This window comes from Aquarana catesbeiana, linkage group LG06, assembly GCF_042186555.1.
Source record: "Aquarana catesbeiana isolate 2022-GZ linkage group LG06, ASM4218655v1, whole genome shotgun sequence".
Taxonomy (NCBI): Eukaryota; Metazoa; Chordata; class Amphibia; order Anura; family Ranidae; genus Aquarana; species Aquarana catesbeiana.
The window spans coordinates 280,966,997-280,991,463 of NC_133329.1; positions in this window are offsets into that span (position 1 = coordinate 280,966,997).

Below are 24,467 nucleotides of genomic sequence, written 5' to 3' on the forward strand. Positions count from 1 at the left end.
CCAGGCTCAAAGTGAACCTGTGTCCAAAAGTGTTTACATATTCTAAACAAGCATTCAAAGCACTTTAAATTCATCTTCAAAATTTAAAACAGGCACTGAAATCACAACCCTTTTACCCTTTACTGATACCCAATTTAACTCAGAGTCTCTATTGTGATCTTTGGGGATTCATTACTTCACAGTACAAGCAGCTAGGAAGTTCAGTAATAATGTAGCACACACTATGTGTGCTACTAGAAGTGAGAGTAGGCAAGTTATATTTGGCCCAGGAAGTCACTGAATCTGGGTCAGGGTTATTTGAGGCCAGGGCTGGATGACCCATCCTGGCAGCTCTCTGGTGCCTCCCCCTGTTTCTAGAATGTTGGAGAACGTTCTAGAGAATAGTGGGTGGAAGCTAGGTGGGGTTGTCTTGAATATTTAGGGGCCTTTAGCCAATAACCATGTTGGGGGTCAGGCAGGGAGCTAAAGAAGCATTTAAGTAGACATGAACCATGCCAGCAAGGGAGTCGGGTGGAAGATGGAGAAGCAGTACTGAGGGAGGCTGTCGGTGGCCCTTTAGGGACTCTTTACCTCGGACTGGAGCTTGGGTGGCTGGCCTGGAAGGATCCCACCACAGGAGGCAGTTGGCGGGGCTCTAACTCGAGAGGCAGCGAATAGAGCAAGGAGAGACAGTGAGTAGATCAGCACGGTGCAGGGATAGACAAGGGAAGAGACTGCTAGCTGTATGAGGTCTTTCTTAAAGACAGCATTGTGCCAAGTCTTCATCAAACCTTGCTCTGGGGAATCACCATGTGCATGTCAGTCAGGAGGACTGGGAACAGAGAAACAGCCAGGTGCGGCTGGTGGCAGCCAGGTGGGCTGGTATTTTCTGCAAGCAGTGGAACTGGGATCAGTGGCCACAGGGAAGCAGAAGGTGATGTGATATGCTGCTCACTCCTTATGTGTTACTTTGTCAAGTGACTGAAAGTCCTTACCTGTAATGGGCTGTTGCTGAACTGACTGTTCTCTCAGGAGTAAGCCAGCAGAAGCTATACAAAGAGGAACAACATTTTTTCAGGTGAAAGGAAGAGGGGGAGTCTGTAAATAGGGGGGCAAAGCAGAGAAAAAGACGCTTCTAAGTGCAGGAATCCAACACTTTAATGACAACAAAGAACTAAAATAGTATAAATAGGGAGGAAGTGTCCCTGAACTGTTGTTGTTGTCACACTGGGCATCCCATAATCCCTTACTGCATCCAAGTTATCATCCCCTAATAAAAACTACCAAACCAAGTCAAATACCTATTTCTGTGTCTGGATGAAAGAAGGAAATGCTGTATGACTGGTTGTGTAGCAGTGGGGAACCCTGTCTTCAGCAACTCCTACGGGGGTAGTGCTACAATAATAATATATAATAATCTTTAACCACTTGCCTGCTGGGCACTTAAACCTCCTTCAGGCCAATTTTCAGCTTTCAGCGCTGTAGCACTTTGAATGAAAATTGCGTGGTCATGTAACACTGCACCCATATGAGATATGGTGGGCACTGATAGGTGGCACTGATAGGTGGCACTGATGGGTAACACTGATGGGCGGCACTGAAGGGCACTAATAGGTGGCACTGAAGGGCACTAATAGGTGGCACTGATATGTAGCATTGATAGATGGCACTAATGGGCACTGGTAGGCACTGGTAGGTGACACTGATAGGCAGCACTGATGATGAGGCACTGATTGGCAGCGCTGATAGGCACTGATAGGTGGCACTGGTGGGCATTTATAGGTGACACTGGTGGGCACTAGTAGGTGGCACTGGTAGGCACTGATAGACGGCACTGATTTGCACTGGTAGGTGGCACTGGTGGACACTGGCAGGTGGCACTACTGGTGGGCACAAATGAGGCAATGGTGTCTCTCAGTGTACGGGACCAATGTCCCTCTGACAGAAGCCTGTGAGGAAAATAAATTAGCCGATTACCGGCTCTGTTTAAATCAAATGATCAGCTGTTATTGGCTGACAGCTGATCACATGGTAAGGGGTTGGAATCGTCCGATGCATCCCAGCATCCGGCAGGTAAGACGCCACTTACCTGCCGTCTTACCTGCCGGATCCTGGGATGCGTGGCTGGCTGATCACATACACTTCCTAATCAAGGGTCACCTCTTGTAGCCCCAGTATGCCGCTCTGGCCTGCACGCATCCGGGAAGGGCAAGGGTAGGTGAAACTACATACCTCCCTGTGAGGAATCACTGTCAAATAATACCTAGTGAAAATTACAGTATCTAAGGAACAGCATTTGCACCCACAAAATATACTCAATTGCCATCCCATTTTCAAGCATTCCTCGCTTTTCCATGTGGTTTTTTAATATCTCTCTCAGAGAAACCAACGAAACATACCAGATGAACCCCTCTTTTCTGTTATGTCCCTGAAGAAGGACTGAAACATTATGTACCCCGAAACGCGTCGGACTTGAAAAGAGTTCTACTATACAACGTTATTGTCTAGTAACCTATTCGAAATATGTTAATTATGTAATATGTTTTCGTTGTTCATAATGTCCACAATGTTTTTAAGATATGAGAATCTTTAAATAAATAAAAATACTTTTTTATTCTTTATACGAGTCTGCACTCCTCCACTTTATATAACTTGTGTGCAAGTGCCGGAAAATCCATTTAGGGGAACCCTCACGCTACGTAAAGTGGACACGGACACAGTTCCACTCTCCTCTATGGGGCAATCAGATGGAAATGGACCGCCTGTCCGTTTCCATCCAGTGCCATCCAATCTGATCTGCCAGAAGGATGGAAAATAGGACCACCATCCATCTGTTTTTCGCAGGCAGGATTGGATCGGATGGTGTCATGTGTCCGCTGACATCCGCCGCTCCTTAGAGGACAATGCAGTGTCCAATCAGGTCTGTCTGAAAAACTGACAGGGGGACCTGATCGGACAACCAGTGTGAAAGGGGCCTTAGGCTAATTTTAGGCTGCAATTGCAGCGAACGGGATGTTTACATACCGTAGTCGCAATGCTTGATTTCAGCTCCACGGCAAAAGCCATCTAACAAATTGCGATCAGCAGGCAGCAAGACCCCTGAACATGACAGATTGAAGCAAAAAGGGAAATGCTGCAAACCTGCCACAATTGTGTGCACTGCACATGGTTGTAGTGCGTGTGTTCAGCAAAAATGGGTTTAAAACAGTCGACAACTGTAAATCACCTCTTAAAAGTTGAATGTGGATCTCTCTTCAGGGGAGTGACTGGTTTAGAGGCACGTCTAAACCTAGCCTTAGTCCCATTAAAGCGGGCTTGTTTTTTAATGTTGAGAATGTTTCACGACTCATCCAACCAGCTTCCCTATTTGTAATGGGTATCAGGAACTTACCTCAGCATTTATAGCCCCACAGGTAACTCACTAACCTTAATCAAATCACCATGAAATGGGTCAAGGCAGATGTTAAACATCAAAGAATATGATGGGAGCTGTGAAAGTTTGTAAAGCCACCCTGTTCTAATTATATAAACTAATCTTATATAATCAAATCATTACAGTGCTATGAAGTCTGGGACAGGTGATAGGTGTTTGAGGTACATGGCTGATAGTGTGAATTGTTGTTGAATCAGTGGGGTATAAATGTCAAAATTTTATGTGAGTGACAAAGGGTGTCAAAGTCCCCGAAGGGTGGGTTCTTGGACATCTATGTCTAGATCCAGGGTTATGTTTTCCTCCATCAAAAGTACATATGTAAATGTATAATGCATATGTGTCAAACACAAGGCCCACAGGTCGCATCCAGCCCACCAGGCCATTTCATGTGGCCCTCGCACCCAGGAATTATTTTCAGCCGGAATGTGGTGGGGGATGGGAGACATGAGGGCAGTGGGGGGAGATAAGTGCAGAGGTCAGAGCCGAGGAGGAGCGGTGGAAGTTAGATGTCGATAGCCTGTGAATAAAAACTGAACCCTTCACTCTGTGCATAGCACACCCCTAAACCCTGCACTCTGCACACAGCATACTCCTGAATAGGGATGAGCACAGCATACTCCTGAATAAGGATGAGCCGAACACCCCCTGGTTCAGTTTGCAGCAGAACATGTGAGCAGGCAAAAAATTTGTTCAAACACACAAACACCATTAAAGTCTATGGGACACAAACGTGAAAAATCAAAAGTGCTCATTTTAAAGGCTTATATGCAAGTTATTGCCATAAAAAGTGTTTGGGGACCCGGGTCCTGCCCAAGAGGACATGTATCAATGTAAAAAAAAAGTTTTAAAAATGGACGTTTTTTCAGGAGCAGTGATTTTAATAATGCTTAAAGTGAAACAATAAAAAATGAAATATTCCTTTAAATATCGTGCCTGGGGGGTGTCCTTAGTATTCCTGTAAAGTTGCGCATCTTTCCCTTGTTTATAACAGTGCCACAGCAAAATTAAATTTCTAAAGGAAAAAATGTAATTCAAAACTGCTTGCGGCTGTAATGTATTGTCGGATCCTGGCAATATAGATAAAAATACCAAAAATACCAAAAAAAAAATGGCGTGGATGCTCCCCCCAAAATCCATACCAGGCCCTTCAGGCCTTATGTACTCCTGAATAGGTATGAGCCGAACACCCCTTAGAACGGGCCCTGCTGTGAAACATGACTGCCAGTTTCTTGTCTTTCTGTGGCACCCCCTCTCCCTGGGAACCAACATTGGAGCCTTCAAATCACTGCGCATCCTCCAGCAGCATATAACCGACACTGTGGTCAAATAATTCTGGGGACTCCTCCATGCATGATGGTGGGGCTACAGAAGGAGTGACTGTGGACAAGGAGCAGATGGAATAGGCCTCTTTGGCAGCTGCGTTGGAAGACGAACTACTCTGATCCTGGGTGACAGAGGATGAGGAGGATGAGGATGGCTTTGTTATCCACTCCACTAACTCTTCTGCATGTTGTGTCTTAATAACATGTTCAGCAGCAGCAAAAAAGGACAAGCGTGCCCCGCGGCCATCTGCAGAGGATGCACCATGTCCATGACCACCACTGTTGACTGTAGCTGCTTGCCCTCTTTTAGTGGCCTGTGAGCGTCTGCCTCTCCTTGGTGGCCTTTTTTGTTTCGCAACACCACACTACACTGTATTAGATACTGTGTACACAGCCTGCACTGTATTAGCAACTGTACAACGGCTGCACTGTATTGTATACTGTGTACACCACCAGAAGTGTAGTAGAAACTGTACACCACCAGAAGTGTAGTAGAAACTGTATTAGATACAGTGTAAACCACCTGAATTGTATAAGAAACAGTACACCACGGAATGCACTGTAGATATAGGCTACACTGGATGCAGAGTATATATATATATATATATATATATATATATATATATATATATATATATATATATATTAATACACTGCCTGCACTGACTGAATAATCTGCCTGCTTAATCTAACTCAAGCTATCTGTCCATGCCAACAACAATACACATGGCCCCTCTGTAAGCAGCCTTTTATAGTGTGGAGTGTGGACTTAGTCCCCCTGAGCCATGATTGGCCAAAGGCACCCTGCTTTTGGCCAATTATGGCTCTCTCAGCAGAGCGCGCTGTGATTGGCCAAAGCATGCAGGTCAGGTGCATGCTTTGGCCAAACATCATACTGCAATGCACTGAGAGACCACGTTCCGGGGGGCACTCAAATTTCCCACAAACGCCCTATATGTTCAGTTCATTTTAGAACAAACAAACAACCGCTGGCTCATCCCTACTCCTAAACTTTGCACTCTGTATGCCATGTAGTAAACAGCATACTCCTCTACACTGCACTCTGTATGCTACATACTCCTGAATCCTTCCCTCTGTGTGTAATGCACTCCTGGATCTTGCCCTCTGTGTTTAATGTACTCCTTGACTCTGACCTCTTTGCGTAACGCACTCCTGGACCCTGTCCTCTGTGAGTAACGCACTCCTGGATCCTGCCCTCTGTGCTTAAAGCACTCCTGGACCCTGCCCTTTGTGTGTAACACACACCTGTACCCTGTCCTCTGTGCGTAGCGCACTCCTGGACACTGCCCTCTGTGCGTAATGCACTCCTGGACCCTGCCCTTTGTGCGTAGCGCACTCATGGACCCTGTTCTCTGTGCTTAACGCACTCCTAGACCCTGCCCTCTGTGCATAACACACTCCTGGATCCTGCCCTCTGTGCGTAGCGCACTCCTGCTTCCTGCCCTCTGTGCTTAGCACACTCCTGGACTCTGACCTCTGTGTGTAACACACTCTTGGACCCTGCCCTTGGTGCGTAGTTCACTGCTGGACTCTGTGCTCTGTACGTAGCGCACTCCTGGACCTTGCACTGTGTACCTAGCGCACTCCTGGACCCTGCACTCTGTACCTAACACGCTCCTGGACCCTGCACTTTGTGCCTAACGCACTCCTGGATCCTGCCCTCTGTACTTAGCATACTTCTGGACCCTGTGTTCTGTACCTAACGCACTCCTGGACCCTGCATTCTGTACCTAACGCACTCCTGGACCCTGCCCTCTGTACGTAGTGCACTACTGCACCTGGCATTCTGTACTACCCTTTGAGGGCACCTATAGTGCTGATGTGGCCCATGACCAAATTGAGTTTGACTCCCCTGGTATATTGTATACCTGAATAAACATGATTTGAAAAAAAAAGAAGCCTAATACCTAAACCCCTTTGCGCCTAAGGGTAAAACAAATGTTAATGCCTGACCACAATTTTGCAACTTTGACATGTGTTATTAAAACTTTACATATCATCACAACTACTGCGCATCCAGGAGAATTATACCTTATATTTTCAGGACAAATTGAGCTTTCATTTTGTAAATGGTAATGGAAAACTCCTGATTTTTTATTTTACTGTTATCAAAATAAAACTGGCCCAAAATAGCAAAAAAAAAAGTATTATTATTTTTAAATTTAGCTGTATATTTCTTGTTACTACCATAACCTACCACCAAAGATCAACGCAAAATAAATTGTCCTGCTCTCGACGATCACAGCGATGCCATATATGTGTATGTTATTTGTTGTTTGTACCCGTAGTACAGCCCAAAAAATTGTGCACATTTTGCTTTTTTTTATCCTACTTAAAACACACTGACACTGACACTAACTTGACACTGATACTAAGACAGATATGCATATATGAGGCCACGTATATCCCTACTGTCGGCGCAAATGGGGTTAAGCAGCATCTTCTATCACAGAATGAGTTACTAGGAGGTAAAATTTCCTTTTGCAATAAAATCTGATCATTGTAAGCATCACTGTCAGTGTTAGATGGTTTATCTCAGCCCTCTAACTGCTACTTTGTCTGGGCAGCTTGGTCTGTTAACCACTTGCCTGCTGGGCACTTTCACCTCCTTCCTGCCCAGACCAATTTTCAACTTTCAGCGCTATCACACTTTGAATGACAATTGCGCCATCATGCAACACTGTACCCAAATTAAATTTTGATAATTTTTTTGAGACAGATAGAACTTTGTTTTGGTGGTATTTATTCACTTGTGCTAAAATTAAAAAAAAAAAAAAAAAGATTTTCTGTTATAAAATTTAGTAAATAAATGATTTTTCTCCTTCACTGATGTGCGCTGATTAGGCTGCACTGATGGGCACTGATAGGTTGCACTGATGGGCACTGATAGGTTGCACTGATGGGCACTGATAGGCAGCACTGGTGAGGCATCACTGATGGGCACTGATGAGGAGGCACTGATGAGGCTGCACTGATAAGCGATAAAAAAAGAATGCATCCACCACATCTAAGAATTGGTGAGCTGTAATTTACAACATTTTTGTTTTTGGGTTTATTACCTATTTAAAACAGTGATCCTCTCATACAAAAACTTTGAAGCTGATATAGAAAGTGCTGGACTGAAAAGTTTAAGTTTGTCTATAAAAGTTTCCAACTATCCAGGTTATAATTTAGCTTTGATTTAGCACATTTGGGGAGGATTGGATGTTGGAAGAACAACAGCAGTGTAAAGTAGTGTGAATTATATACCATATGCATTTTACCTATCTATCCAGCAGATGGCGCTGCAGTGTTATAATGTGTATTCTATGGTAATGTATTCAGAGGAAGTACCTTCCTCATTGTGCTATATGCACTTGTTTGTTGTTCAGTTCCTGTTTCTTTTTTTTTCCACTTCAGCGAGAGACTTATTTAAACTTTGCAGTTCAATTTTGTCTCATCTCATTTTCTCATCATGGTGGCTTATTCATCAATATTTTTGTTAGTTATTTAATTATTTAGTTATTTAATTTATTTTTTTATAAAAAGAGATAGAGAATAGAACTACTCCAACTACATTACCTATTGCTTATCTTCCTTCCCTTTTCCCGTTATCCCCCCCTATTTGGTTTGTTTCTTTCTAGGCCCCTTCAATTTCTAACTCACAACCCTTCACCTTCTTTCATCTTTTCCAAATACTTATCCGAGGTCTTAAAATTTTTCCAACCTTCCCATGTACTAGTTAGGGATGAGCCAAACACCCCCCTGATTTTAATAATGCTTAAAGTGAAACAATAAAAGTGTAATATTCCTTTAAATTTCGTACCTGGGTGGGTGTCTATAGTATGCCTGTAAAGGGGCGCATGTTTCCCGTTTTTAGAACAGTCTGACAGCAAAATGACATTTCAAAGGAAAAAAACTAATTTAAAACTACTCGAGGCTATTAACAAATTGCCAGTCCGACAATACACATAAAAGTTCATTGATAAAAACGGCATGGGATTTCCCCACAGGGGAACCCCGCACCCTTCTGATGTCACAGGGAAATCCATAGGGAAGTTCCCGTCAAGTCCCCATGCGTCAGAGGGGGCAGGGTCACCGGGTAGCCCCGCCCTCTGATATTTAAGACGTGTCAGAAGACGAGAAGCGTCACACAGCGGGAGCCTCCCATCGTGGATGCAGAGTGGCCCGAGAATGAAGAAGGGAAGAAGACGCCGCGGAGGAAGATGCCAAACGAGAACACCGGAGCGAGAAGCAGAGGATCGGAGGAAGAACCAGAGGAAGAAGAAGAAGGATGATAGAAGAAAGAAGATAGAAGAAAGAAGATGGAGAGAAGAAGACTTTAAATAAAGGAATTGTCAAAAACTGTCTCTTGTCATTTTTAACATTTTTGACACTTTTTTTGTTAAATGGTAGGGGTACTTTTGTACCCCCTTACCATTTCACACAGGGGGGGATCTGGGGGTCCCCTTGTTAAAGGGGGTTTCCAGATACCCGATAATCCCCCTCCTGCAGACCCCCACAACCACCGGGCAAGGGTTGTGGGGATGAGGCCCTTGTCCCCATCAACATGGGGACAAGGTGCTTTAGGGGGGCACCATCGGGCACCATCGTTGCCCTTTGCTTGCAGTTTCTCCAGCACAATGGTGATCTTTCTGGTTGATATCTATGGGTTCTCTCTGGAGTCAAGTACCATCTTGCTAAGAATTTTTTAATTCATTTCAATGCTGTTCATATCCCAAGCGTTATTGTATCCCATTCCTATCATCTTTTCCACTTGGTGATCTTCTAACTTCAAATCCAATTCTTTTTCCCATTGTTCAGTGTAAGCAGGTCTTCTTTGTCCTTCTAGGTCTGTCAATATTCTGTAAATTTTTGATATTCCATTTTTCAGTGGTGTTTGGGTAATGCAGTTTTTCCAGTGGACTTAATTCCCCTTCATCTCTGATTGGGTGTGGGAGTGTGTTTACTAAGTGTCTTAACTGGTTGAGTTTCCATTCACTTATCTTCCACCCGTTGTTTTCTTCTAATTCTAATCGTGTTTTCATCCTTCCTTTTGTGATAATATCTTTCAATTGTGGATTTCTTATCTCGTGACCAGCAAATATCTCGTTCCCCGGTGTAAAAAATTTTGTTCCTGTAAGGGCCATTCAGTTCCTGTTTCCATGCTGTAAGACATAATCTGCAATTCTCCATGAAAGTAAAGCATATTTCTGTATACAAGAAGCTTCCAGTGCATTATTTCAGTACTCTGACAACAGGTCATGGGCCCAGGCACCCAGCAGGCACTGGAGCAAAGAATTCTGCAAGTCTGTGAGTACTGTATACAAGCTACTGAATGATGTAAAATGGTTCAAGTGTGATGTTTTCAATTGCAAAGCTGAACAATGCCAATTACCAGCTGTGGAAGTTTAAACTAGAAATGTTTCTCAGCATGGATGACTTGTGGCAAGTGCTGAATACAGACAAACCCACAAACAGAGAGATGGAGCAATGGAACAGAAATAGATAGGCAAAATCAACTATAAGCTTACTACTGGAAGATGACCAGCTTATCCACATAAGACCAGAGAAAAGGGCCACAAGTATGTGGACTTCATTACAAAAACTGCATGAGCATTCAAGCCTCAACAGTAAGCTGTTTCTACTAAGAGATTTTTAAAAGATGAGACTAGAAGAAGGCCAGAAAATGTGTGATCACTTGAAAGCTATGCTAGAGATTATAGAGCAGCTACACACCATCAGAGAGGACATCAAAGATAACCATATTGTTGCCCTGCTCCTCTGTAGCCTTCCAGAAACATATACTGCTCTTATTAAAGGGGTTGTAAAGGTTCGCTCAGCCTGGCCGTTGATTGGCTAGAGTGGATGGATTGAAAGCAGCGCAGCCATTGGCTCGCTCTGCTGTGAATCACATCCAATGACGCGGTGTGCTGGGGGCGAGGCCGAGTGATACAGTGAGCGGCTATAGCCGTCTGCTGTATCATGGGAGCGCGCCCGCAAGAACTAACCACCATGCGAGAGAGCTCGCATGAAGGTGGTTAGTTCTTGCAGGGAGGAGCTGAGACAGCCGCCGTGGGACCATGGAGACCAGGTTCGGGCCACTCTGTGGCACACCAATTAAATGACATTGAGACCAGGTTCACACTGGTATTTTTCAGCTTTTCACAAAGTTCCACAAGGTAATAGCACGCCAATTAAATGACATTGAACATTTCGCCATTCATTCCTATGGGACCAATTTTGCCGCAAAAATGACGATATTTTGTGAATCATTCGGCAAAATGTTCCACAAAGTAATAGCACACCAATTGGGAACAATCCGCACGTTTCGTTATTTTACAGTCTATGTAGTGTAAAAGCTGTGGGAGGAGTTAGGGTGGTAAATTTGGCTATAATAATAATAATAAGAACTAGAAAAGGTACAATTTCTGGGGAAATTGTGAAAAGTGTTCTTGCCTCTACAACTGGAGTGGGCGGAGTAACTGGGTGGAGTGGCTTGAGTAACTGTGAAAAGTGTTAAAAAGCTTAATATTTTAAAAAGTATAAATAGTAGTAAAAAAATCCCATCATTAGCTGAAAGAGCTGAACATTTTTTTCAAAAGTCATTTTTTTTTCCAAAAATGAATTTTTATTTTTTTCAAAAATGATTTTTTTTTTCACAAATGATTTTTTTTTCAAAAATGATTTTTTTTTTTCAAAAATGAATTTTTTTTTTCTAAAATTTTTTTTTTTTTCAAAAATAATTTTTTTTTCAAATATATATATATTTTTTATATATATTTTTTTTCAAAAATATTTTTTTATGGGGCGGTCATAATGTTTTTTCTGATCATGGGGTGGTCATAATGTTTTGGCTGATCATGGGGTTGTCAGCTTTTGTCACCTTCCACTCTAGTTTTGAACATTTCGCCATTCATTCCTATGGGACCAATTTCATCGCAAAAACGACGATATTTCGTGAACCATTCGGCGAAACGTTCCACAAAGTAATAGCTCACCAATTAAATGACATTGAGGCTGGATTCACACTGGTATTTTCAGCTTTTCACAAAGTTCCACAAGGTAATAGCACACCAATTAAATGACATTGAACATTTCACCATTCATTCCTATGGGACCAATATTGCCGCAAAAACAACGATATTTCGTGAACCATTCGGCGAAAAGAGTTCCACAAAGTAATAGCACACCAATTAAATGACATTGAACATTTCGCCATTCATTCCTATGGGACTAATTTTGCCGCAAAAACTACGATATTTCGTGGACCATTCGGCGAAACGTTCCACAAAGTAATAGCACACCAATCGGGAACAATCTGCACGTTTCGGTATATTACTTGTCTCTGTAGTGTAAAAACTGTGGGAGGAGACTACAAGCATTATCAAGCCTCGCAGATGAAGGTATGACCACATGCATTTGGGTGGGTCTCAGCATCTTGTGTTTACAACCACTGTTTCCTAGCAACGCTCATGCCCTGTTTATGCTTCACAAATACTGCTCAATACACAATACACAGGACCATGATAGCTGTAGTAACTGTGCAGTAATTAAAATGGCCGTATTTTAAAAACTATAAATCACAAGACCCAGACCTAGATTTTGATACATAGTATGTCTCTGAAATATTAAAATTGAAGGCACAGTCGCAGTTTAGATATTGCCCTTCAAATTTGAAGGGGCTAGAGTGTAGTTTCAATGAATGTCAATGGAGGGTGTGAGTTGCAAACAAATGGTCATATTATGAAAACTATCAGGACTATGGCTTAGCCGTTGACATGTTTAGTGGCAGCAGGGATAGCTGAACGTTTTGATATAAGATTTGTGTAGGTGGGCTTGAAAATGAGGGAGTGGTGGCAGTTTAGAAATCATGTTCTGATTTTTCAGCTTTTGTCACCTCCCACTCTAGTTTCCCCATTCATTCCTATGGGACCAATTTCGCTGCAAAAATGACGATATTTCGTGAACCATTTGGCAAAACGTTCCACAAAGTAATAGCACACCATTCGGAAACAATCTGCACGTTTCGGTATATTACTTGTCTATTTAGTGTAAAAACTGTGGGAGGAGTTAGGGTGGTAAATTTAGCTATAATAATAATAATATATATGTGAGATAACAGTAAGTGGTCTTGCTATGCAAGAACACTTAACTAGAAAAGCTACAATTTCTGGGGAAATTGTGAAAAGTGTTCTTGCCTCTACAACTGGAGTGGGCGGAGTAACTGGGTGGAGTGGCTTGAGTAACTGTGAAAAGTGTTAAAAAGTTTAATATTTTAAAAAGTATAAATAGTAGTAAAAAAGTTGAAGTCCCATCATTAGCTGAAAGAGCTGAACATTTTTTTCAAAAATGAATTTTTTTTTTAAAAAATAATTTTTTTTTCAAAAATGATTTTTTTCAAAAATGATTTTTTTTTAAATGAAAATATTTTTTTCAAAAAATATTTCTTTTTTTCAAAAATAATTTTTTTTTTCAAAAAGTAATTTTTTTTTTCAAAAATATTTTTTTTTTTTCAAAAAGTAATTTTTTTTTTCAAAAATAATTTTTTTTTCAAAAATATTTTTTTTTTCAAAAACTATTTTTTTTTCAAAAATGAATTTCTTTTTTTTTTTTCAAAAATGATTTTTTTTTTCGAAAATGTATTTTTTTTTTTTTTAAATGATTTTTTTTTCGAAAATGTATTTTTTTTTCAAAAATGATTTTTTTTTTTTTCAAAAATGAATTTTTTTTTCAAAAATGATTTTTTTTTATCACGAATAATTTTTTTTTTTCAAAAATGAATTTTTTTTTTCAAAAATAATTTTTTTTTTTTTTAAATGAATTTTTTTTCACAAATGATTTTTTTTCACAAATGATTTTTTTTTTTCAAAAATGAATTTTTTTTTTCAAAAATAATTTTTTTTTTCAAAAATATTTTTTTTTTTCAAAAATAATTTTTTTTTTCAAAAATAATTATTTTTTTTCAAAAATGAATTTTTTTTTCAAAAATATTTTTTTTTTTCATGAGGCGGTCATAATGTTTCGGCTGATCATGGGGTTGTCATAATGTTTTGGCTGATCATGGGGTTGTCAGCTTTTGTCACCTCCCACTCTAGTTTTTAACATTTCACCATTCATTCCTATGGGACCAATTTCACCGCAAAAATGACGATATTTCGTGAACCATTTGGCAAAACGTTCCACAAAGTAATAGCACACCAATTAAATGACATTGAGGCCGGATTCACACTGGTATTTTTCAGCTTTTCACAAAGTTCAACAAGGCAATAGCACACCAATTAAATGACATTGAACATTTCGCCATTCATTCCTATGGGACCAATTTCGCCGCAAAAACGACGATATTTCGTGAACCATTCGGCGAAACGTTCCACAAAGTAATAGCACACCATTCGGGAACAATCCACACGTTTCGGTATATTACTTGTCTATGTAGTGTAAAAACTGTGGGAGGAGTTAGGGTGGTAAATTTGGCTATAATAAGAATAATATATATGTGAGATAACAGTAAGTGGTCTTGCTATGCAAGAACACTTAACTAGAAAAGCTACAATTTCTGGGGAAATTGTGAAAGTGTTCTTGCCTCTACAACTGGAGTGGGCGGAGTAACTGGGTGGGGTGGAGTGGCTTGAGTAACTGTGAAAAGTGTTAAAAAGCTTAATATTTTAAAAAGTATAAATAGTAGTAAAAAAGTTCCATCATTAGCTGAAAGAGCTGAACATTTTTTTCAAAAGTAATTTTTTTTTTTCAAAAATGAATTTTTTTTTTTCAAAAATGATTTTTTTTTCTTCAAAAATGATTTTTTTTCTTCAAAAATGATTTTTTTTTTTTCAAAAATGATTTTTTTTTTTTCAAAAATGATTTTTTTTTAAAAGTATTTTTTTTTCTCAAAAATAATTTTTTTTTTCGAAATTATTTATTTTTTTTAAGTAATTTTTTTTTCAAAAATATTTTTTTTTTTTCAAAAATAATTTTTTTTTTTTCAAAAATAATTTTTTTTTTTCAAAAATAATTTTTTTTTCAAAATTATTTTTCTTTTTAAAGTAATTTTTTTTTCAAAAATATTTTTTTTTTTTTCAAAAATACTTTTTTTTTTTCAAAAATAATTTTTTTTTTTCAAAAATATTTTTTTTTTTTCAAAAATATTTTTTTTTTTTCAAAAATATATATTTTTTTATTTCAAAAATATATTTTTTTTTTTCATGGGGCGGTCATAATGTTTCAGCTGATCATGGGGTTGTCAGCTTTTGTCACCTCCCACTCTAGTTTTGAACATTTCACCATTCATTCCTATGGGACCAATTTCACCGCAAAAACGACGATATTTCGTGAACCATTCGGCGAAACGTTCCACAAAGTAATAGCACACCAATTAAATGACATTGAGGCCGGATTCACACTGGTATTTTTCAGCTTTTCACAAAGTTAAACAAGGTAATAGCACACCAATTAAATAACATTGAACATTTCACCATTCATTCCTATGGGACCAATATTGCCGCAAAAAACTACGATATTTCGTGAACCATTCGGCGAAATATTCCACAAAGTAATAACACACCAATCGGGAACAATCCGCTCGTTTTGGTATATTACTTGTCTCTGTAGTGTAAAAACAGTGGAAGGAGTCTACAAGCATTATCAAGTCTAGCAGATGAAGTCACATGCATTTGGGGTGTCTCAGCATCTTGTGTTTACAACCACTGTTTCCTAGCAACGCTCATGCCCTGTTTATGCTTCCCAAATACTACTTCATCAGAACTGCCCCATCATATTCTTCTATTATAAATCAGTACATGGTGTGTCTGTCCCCTCCCCCGGGCTCTGTAATCAGAGCTGAGATGCTCCAGCCACCTCCCCCCTGTGTATAACAGAAGCTTTGGTAACCATGGCAACAAAACAAACACTAACAGTACACTCTGATTAATGGCTAAAATTTCCTGAAATGACCTCTAAACAAATGGCCATATTTTAAAAACCATACATCCTACAGCGAAGATCTTTATATTGTGAGAATCACAAAACCCAGACCTAGATTTTGATGTATATTATGTCTCTGAAATATTAAAAATGGAGGCACAGTCGCAGTTTAGAAATTGCCCTTCAAATTTGAAGGGGCTAGAGTGTAGTTTCAATGAATGTCAATGGACGGTGTGAGTTGCAAACAAATGGTCATATTGTGAAAACTATCAGGACTATGGCTTAGCTGTGGACATGTTTAGTGGCAGCAGGGATAGCTGAACGTTTTGATATAAGATTTGTGTAGGTGGGCTTGAAAATGAGGGAGTGGCGGCAGTTTAGAAATCATGTTCTGATTTTCCAGTTTTTGTCATCTCCCACTCTAGTTTCCCCATTCATTCCTATGGGACCAATTTCGCCGCAAAAACGACGATATTTCGTGAACCATTCGGCGAAACGTTCCACAAAGTAATAGCACACCATTCGGGAACAATCCGCACATTTCGGTATATTACTTGTCTATGTAGTGTAAAAACTGTGGGAGGAGTTAGGGTGGTAAATTTGGCTATAATAATAAGAATAAGAACTAGAAAAGGTACAATTTCTGGGGAAATTGTGAAAAGTGTTCTTGCCTCTACAACTGGAGTGGGCGGAGTAACTGGGTGGAGTGGGCGGAGTAACTGTTGTGTGGTTGGAGTGGCTGGAGTAACTGTGAAAAGTGTTAAAAAGCTTAATATTTTAAAAAGTATAAATAGTAGTAAAAAAGTTGAAGTCTCATCATTAGCTGAAAGAGCTGAACATTTTTTTCAAAAATTATGATTTTTTTTTCAAACATTATGATTTTTTTTTCAAAAATGATTTTTTTTTTTTTTCAAAAATAATTTTTTTTTCAAAAATATTTTTTTTTTTCAAAAATATATTTTTTTTTACATGGGGCGGTCATAAATGTTTTGGCTGATCATGGGGTGGTCATAATGTTTTGGCTGATCATGGGGTTGTCAGCTTTTGTCACCTCCCACTCTAGTTTTGAACATTTCGCCATTCATTCCTATGGGACCAATTTTGCCGCAAAAACAACATTTCGTGGACCATTCGGCGAAACGTTCCACAAAGTAATAGCACACCAATCGGGAACAATCCGCTCGTTTCGGTATATTACTTGTCTCTGTAGTGTAAAAACTGTGGGAGGAGTCTACAAGCATTATCAAGTCTAGCAGATGAAGTCACATGCATTTGGGGTGTCTCAGCATCTTGTGTTTACAACCACTGTTTCCTAGCAACGCTCATGCCCTGTTTATGCTTCCCAAATACTACTTCATCAAAACTGCCCCATCAGAATTACCCCATCAAAACTGCCCCATCATATTCCTCTATTATAAATCAGTACATGGTGTGTCTGTCCCCTCCCCCGGGCTCTGTAATCAGAGCTGAGATGCTCCAGCCACCTCCCCCCCTGTGTATAACAGAAGCTTTGGTAACCATGGCAACAAAACAAACACAGCACACTCTGATTAATGGCTAAAATTTCCTGAAATGACCTCTAAACAAATGGCCGTATTTTAAAAACTATACATCCTACAGCGAAGATCTTTATATTGTGAGAATCACAAGACCCAGACCTAGATTTTGATACCTAGTATGTCTCTGAAATATTAAAAATGGAGGCACGGTCGCAGTTTAGAAATTGCCCTTCAAATTTGAAGGGGCTAGAGTGTAGTTTCAATGAATGTCAATGGACGGCGTGAGTTGCAAACAAATGGTCATATTGTGAAAACTATCAGGACTATGGCTTAGCCGTGGACATGTTTAGTGGCAGCAGGGATAGCTGAACATTTTGATATAAGATTTGTGTAGGTGGGCTTGAAAATGAGGGAGTGGCGGCAGTTTAGAAATCATGTTCTGATTTTTCAGCTTTTGTCACCTCCCACTCTATCTTCCCCATTCATTCCTATGGGACCAATTTCGCCGCAGAAACAATGATATTTCGTGAACCATTCGGCGAAATGTTCCACAAAATAATAGCACACCATTCGGGAACAATCCGCACGTTTCGGTATATTACTTGTCTATGTAGTGTAAAAACTGTGGGAATAGTTAGGGTGGTAAATTTGGCTATAATAATAAGAATAACTAGAAAAGGTACAATTTCTGGGGAAATTGTGAAAGTGTTCTTGCCTCTACAACTGGAGTGGGCGGAGTAACTGGGTGGGGTGGAGTGGCTTGAGTAACTGTGAAAAGTGTTAAAAAGCTTAATATTTTAAAAAGTATAAATAGTAGTAAAAAAGTTCCATCATTCGCTGAAAGAGCTGAACATTTTTTTCAAAAGTAATTTTTTTTTTCAAAAATAATTTTTTTTTTCAAATATATTTTTTTTTCAAAAATAATTTTTTTTTTAAAAGAAATTTTTTTTCAAAAATATTTTTTTTTTCAAAAATAATTTTTTTTTTCAAAAATAATTTTTTTTTTTTCAAAAATATTTTTTTTTTCAAAAATATTTTTTTTTTTTTAAAAATGATTTTTTTTTTTCAAAAATTATTTTTTTACTTTTTTCAAAAAATTTTTTTTTTTTCAAAAATATATATTTTTTTACATGGGGCGGTCATAATGTTTTGGCTGATCATGGGGTGGTCATAATGTTTTGGCTGATCATGGGGTTGTCAGCTTTTGTCACTTCCCACTCTAGTTTTGAACATTTCGCCATTCATTCCTATGGGACCAATTTCACCGCAAAAACGACATTTCGTGGACCATTCGGCGAAACGTTCCACAAAGTAATAACACACCAATCGGGAACAATCCGCTTGTTTCGGTATATTACTTGTCTCTGTAGTGTGAAAACTGTGGGAGGAGTCTACAAGCATTATCAAGTCTAGCAGATGAAGTCACATGCATTTGGGGTGTCTCAGCATCTTGTGTTTACAACCACTGTTTCCTAGCAACGTTCATGCCCTGTTTATGCTTCCCAAATACTGCTTCATCAAAACTGCCCCATCAGAATTACCCCATCAAAACTGCCCCATCATATTCCTCTATTATAAATCAGTACATGGTGTGTCTGTCCCCTCCCCCGGGCTCTGTAATCAGCTGAGATGCTCCAGCCACCTCCCCCCCTGTGTATAACAGAAGCTTTGGTAACCATGGCAACAAAACAAACACTAACAGTACACTCTGATTAATGGCTAAAATTTCCTGAAATGACCTCTAAACAAATGGCCGTATTTTAAAAACTATACATCCTACAGCGAAGATCTTTATATTGTGAGAATCACAAGACCCAGACCTAGATTTTGATACATAGTATGTCTCTGAAATATTAAAATTGTAGGCACGGTCGCAGTTTAGATATTGCCCTTCAAATTTGGAGGGGGCTAGAGTGTAGTTTCAATGAATGTCAATGGACGGCGTGAGTTGCAAACAAATGGTCATATTGTGAAAACTATCAGGACTATGGCTTAGCCGTGGACATGTTTAGTGGCAGCAGGGATAGCTGAACGTTTTGATATAAGATTTGTGTAGGTGGGCTTGAAAATGAGGGAGTGGCGGCAGTTTAGAAATCATGTTCTGATTTTCCAGCTTTTGTCATCTCCCACTCTAGTTTCCCCATTCATTCCTATGGGACCAATTTCGCCGCAAAAACGACGATATTTCGTGAACCATTCGGCGAAACGTTCCACAAAGTAATAGCACACCATTCGGGAACAATCCGCACGTTTCGGTATATTACTTGTCTATGTAGTGTAAAAACTGTGGGAGGAGTTAGGGTGGTAAATTTGGCTATAATAATAAGAATAATATATATGTGAGATAACAGTAAGTGGTCTTGCTATGCAAGAACACTTAACTAGAAAAGGTACAATTTCTGGGGAAATTGTGAAAAGTGTTCTTGCCTCTACAACTGGAGTGGGCGGAGTAACTGGGTGGAGTGGCTTGAGTAACTGTGAAAAGTGTTAAAAAGCTTAATATTTTAAAGTATAAATAGTAGTAAAAAAGTTGAAGTCCCATCATTAGCTGAAAGAGCTGAACATTTTTTTCAAAAGTTTTTTTTTTCAAAAATGAATTATTTTTTTTCAAAAATTATTATTTTTTTTTTTTTTTAAACGAAATTTTTTTTTTCAAAAATAATTTTTTTTTCAAAAACTGCCATCAAAACTGCCCCATCAGAATTGTCCCATCAAAACTGCCCCATCATATTGCCACCATCAAAACTGCCCCATCAGAATTGCCCCATCAAAACTGCCCCATCAGAATTGCCCCATCAAAACTGCCCCATCATATTGCCACCATCAAAACTGCCCCATCATATTGCCACCATCAAAACTGCCCCATCAGAATTGCCCCATCAAAACTGCCCCATCATATTGCCACCATCAAAACAGCCCCATGATATTGCCACCATCAAAACTGCCCCATCAGAATTGCCCCATCATATTGCCACCATCAAAACTGCCCCATCAGAATTGCCCCATCATATTGCCACCATCAAAACTGCCCCATCATATTGCCACCATCAAAACTGCCCCATCATAATTGCCCCATTAAAACTGCCCCATCAGAATTGCCCTATCAAAACTGCCCCATCATATTCCTCTATTATAAATCAGTACATGGTGTGTCTGTCCCCTCCCCTGGGCTCTGTAATCAGAGCTGAGATGCTCCAGCCACCTCCCCCCCTGTGTATAACAGAAGCTTTGGTAACCATGGCAACAAAACAAACACAGTACACGCTGATTAATGGCTAAAATTTCCTGAAATGACCTCTAAACAAAAAGCTTTTTCTCAAAAACTGTAAATCCTACAGCGAAGATCTTTATATTGTGAGAATCACAAGACCCAGACCTAGATTTTGATGTATAGTATGTCTCTGAAATATTAAAAATGAAGGCACAGTCGCAGTTTAGAAATTGCCCTTCAAATTTGGAGGGGGCTAGAGTGTAGTTTCAATGAATGTCAATGGACGGCGTGAGTTGCAAACAAATGGTCATATTGTGAAAACTATCAGGACTATGGCTTATCCGTGGACATGTTTAGTGGCAGCAGGGATAGCTGAACGTTTTGATATAAGATTTGTGTAGGTGGTCTTGAAAATGAGAGAGTGGCGGCAGTTTAGAAATCATGTTCTGATTTTTCAGTTTTTGTCACCTCCCACTCTAGTTTCCCCATTCATTCCTATGGGACCAATTTCGCTGCAAAAACGACGATATTTCGTGAACCATTCGGCGAAACGTTCCACAAAATAATAGCACACCATTCGGGAACAATCCGCACATTTCGGTATATTACTTGTCTATGTAGTGTAAAAACTGTGGGAGGAGTTAGGGTGGTAAATTTGGCTATAATAATAATAATAACTAGAAAAGGTACAATTTCTGGGGAAATTGTGAAAGTGTTCTTGCCTCTACAACTGGAGTGGGCGGAGTGGCTTGAGTAACTGTTGTGTGGTTGGAGTGGCTGGAGTAACTGTGAAAAGTGTTAAAAAGCTTAATATTTTAAAAAGTATAAATAGTAGTAAAACAGTTGAAGTCCCATCATTAGCTGAAAGAGCTGAACATTTTTTTCAAAAATTATTTTTTTTTTCAAAAATGATTTTTTTTTAAATGATTTTTTTTTTCAAAAATGTTTTTTTTTATTTTTTCAAAAATATTTTTTTTTCAAAAAGAAATTTTTTCTCAATAATTTTTTTTTTTCAAAAATAATTTTTTTTTCAAAAACATTTTTTTTTCCAAAAATAATTTTTTTTTCAAAATATTTTTTTTTTCAAAATAATTTTTTTTTCAAAAAATATTTTATTTATGGTTTCAAAAATATATTTTTTTTTAAATGATTTTTTTTTCAAAAAATATTTTTTTTATTGTTTCAAAAATATTTTTTTTTTTTCAAAAATGAATTTTTTTTTTTTTCAAAAATGAATTTTTTTTTTTTTTCAAAAATAATTTTTTTTTTTCATGGGGCGGTCATAATGTTTTGGCAGATCATGGGGTTGTCAGCTTTTGTCACCTCCCACTCTAGTTTTGAACATTTCGCCATTCATTCCTATGGGACCAATTTCACCGCAAAAACAACGATATTTCGTGAACCATTCGGCGAAACGTTCCACAAAGTAATATCACACCAATTAAATGACATTGAGGCCGGATTCACACTGGTATTTTTCAGCTTTTCACAAAGTTCCACAAGGTAATAGGACACCAATTAAATGACATTGAACATTTCACCATTCATTCCTATGGGACCAATATTGCCGCAAAAACGACGATATTTCGTGAACCACAAAGTAATAACACACCAATCGGGAACAATCCGCTCGTTTCAGTATATTACTTGTCTCTGTAGTGTAAAAACTGTGGGAGGAGTCTACAAGCATTATCAAGTCTAGCAGATGAAGTCACATGCATTTGGGGTGTCTCAGCATCTTGTGTTTACAACCACTGTTTCCTAGCAACGCTCATGCCCTGTATATGCTTCCCAAATACTACTTCATCAAAACTGCCCCATCAGAATTACCCCATCAAAACTGCCCCATCATATTCCTCTATTATAAATCAGTACATGGTGTGTCTGTCCCCTCCCCCTGGGCTCTGTAATCAGAGCTGAGATGCTCCAGCCACCTCCCCCCTGTGTATAACAGAAATTTTGGTAACCATGGCAACAAAACAAACACAGTACACGCTGATTAATGGCTAAAATTTCCTGAAATGACCTCTAAACAAATGGCTGTATTTTAAAAACTATACATCCTACAGCAAAGATCTTTATATTGTGAGAATCACAAGACCCAGACCTAGATTTTGATACATAGTATGTCTCTGAAATAATAAAATTGAAGGCACGGTCGCAGTTTAGAAATTGCCCTTCAAATTTGAAGGGGCTAGAGTGTAGTTTCAATGAATGTCAATGGACGGCGTGAGTTGCAAACAAATGGTCATATTGTGAAAACTATCAGGACTATGGCTTAGCCGTGGACATGTTTAGTGGCAGCAGGGATAGCTGAACGTTTTGATATTAGATTTGTGTAGGTGGGCTTGAAAATGAGGGAGTGGCAGCAGTTTAGAAATCATGTTCTGATTTTTCAGCTTTTGTCACCTCCCACTCTAGTTTCCCCATTCATTCCTATGGGACCAATTTCGCCGCAAAAATGACGATATTTCGTGAACCATTTGGCAAAACGTTCCACAAAATAATAGCACACCATTCGGGAACAATCCGCACGTTTCGGTATATTACTTGTCTATGTAGTGTAAAAACTGTGGGAGGAGTTAGGGTGGTAAATTTGACTATAATAATAATAAGAACTAGAAAAGGTAAAATTTCTGGGGAAATTGTGAAAGTGTTCTTGCCTCTACAACTGGAGTGGGCGGAGTAACTGGATGGAGTGGCTTGAGTAACTGTGAAAAGTGTTAAAAAGCTTAATATTTTAAAAAGTATAAATAGTAGTAAAAAAGTTCCATCATTAGCTGAAAGAGCTGAACATTTTTTTCAAAAGTTTTTTTTTTTTTTTTTTAAATGAATTATTTTTTTTCAAAAATGATTTTTTTTTTCAAAAATGAATTTTTTTTTTCAAAAACTGCCATCAAAACTGTCCAATCAGAATTGTCCCATCAAAACTGCCCCATCATATTGCCACCATCAAAACTGCCCCATCAGAATTGCCCCATCAAAACTGCCCCATCAGAATTGCCCCATCAAAACTGCCCCATCATATTGCCACCATCAAAACTGCCCCATCAGAATTGCCCTATCAAAACAGCCCCATCATATTGCCACCATCAAAACTGCCCCATCAGAATTGCCCCATCATATTGCCACCATCAAAACTGCCCCATCAGAATTGCCCTATCAAAACTGCCCCATCATATTGCCACCATCAAAACTGCCCCATCATAATTGCCCCACCAAAACTGCCCCATCATATTGCCACCATCAAAACTGCCCCATCATAATTGCCCCATTAAAACTGCCCCATCAGAATTGCCCTATCAAAACTGCCCCATCATATTCCTCTATTATAAATCAGTACATGGTGTGTCTGTACCCTCCCCTGGGCTCTGTAATCAGAGCTGAGATGCTCCTGCCACCTCCCCCCCTGTGTATAACAGAAGCTTTGGTAACCATGGCAACAAAACAAACACAGTACACTCTGATTAATGGCTAAAATTTCCTGAAATGACCTCTAAACAAAAAGCTTTTTCCCAAAAACTATAAATACTACAGCGAAGATCTTTATATTGTGAGAATCACAAGACCCAGACCTAGATTTTGATGTATAATATGTCTCTGAAATATTAAAAATAGAGGCACGGTCGCAGTTTAGAAATTGCCCTTCAAATTTGAAGGGGCTAGAGTGTAGTTTCAATGAATGTCAATGGACGGTGTGAGTTGCAAACAAATGGTCATATTGTGAAAACTATCAGGACTATGGCTTAGCCGTGGACATGTTTAGTGGCAGCAGGGATAGCTGAACGTTTTGATATAAGATTTGTGTAGGTGGGCTTGAAAATGAGGGAGTGGCGGCAGTTTAGAAATCATGTTCTGATTTTTCACCTTTTGTCACCTCCCACTCTAGTTTCCCCATTCATTCCTATGGGACCAATTTCGCCGCAAAAACTACGATATTTCGTGAACCATTTGGCGAAATGTTCCACAAAATAATAGCACACCATTCGGGAACAATCCGCACGTTTCGGTATATTACTTGTCTATGTAGTGTAAAAATTGTGGGAGGAGTTAGGGTGGTAAATTTGGCTATAATAATAAGAATAATAAGAACTAGAAAA